Here is a 668-nt window from a genome sequence, read left to right as displayed (position 1 = left end):
GTTGTTAATGAGTCTTCCTCCAATCTTCATGCCATGTTTTTCTTCGTATAATCTGGCTTCTCAGATTTTTAGTTCAGTGTGCAGATTGACTAAGTATGGGGAAAGAATACAACCCTGACACACACCTTTCCTAATATGAAACCATTTGTTGTTCCCTTGTTCTTTTCAACCAACTGCCTCTTGGTCTATGTACAGGTTCCTCATGAGCACAATTAAGTGTTCTTTTGTTTTGTTTTATTTTAAGTTTTTATTGTGAATTGAATGATTAGTTTACAGTTTTATACTCATCATTTCATTGCAATGATTACAACCTCCTCTGTGCATCATCATTCAATAGTATTTTCTCTATTCCCTCTGTAGTTTTTTTGGGGGGTGGGTGGCGGTGGCAATGTACACAAAAACACTCAGGAATACATAACCATTTAAACAACCAAAGGACACATTTTTCAAGCCTGCCCTCTGGCCATCAGCATTTGGTGGCCAGCACACAGCCTTTCTCTTTCCATGATTTTAGAGTCCTCAGCTGCTCTCTCTCTCCACTCTCTCATCTCTGTCTTCATCAAATGTGTCCCTGCTTCTCTGGATAGGGCCCCACTTTCCGCTCTTGCTCTTCTCCTTTGATGGTCCTAGGGTTCTCTGTTCCTGAACTGTAAGATTAACTACTCCCC

Source organism: Chrysochloris asiatica, unplaced genomic scaffold, assembly GCF_000296735.1.
Source record: "Chrysochloris asiatica unplaced genomic scaffold, ChrAsi1.0 scaffold00123, whole genome shotgun sequence".
Taxonomy (NCBI): Eukaryota; Metazoa; Chordata; class Mammalia; order Afrosoricida; family Chrysochloridae; genus Chrysochloris; species Chrysochloris asiatica.
The sequence above is the reverse complement of the archived record's forward strand: the minus strand, read 5'-3'. Positions refer to the sequence as shown.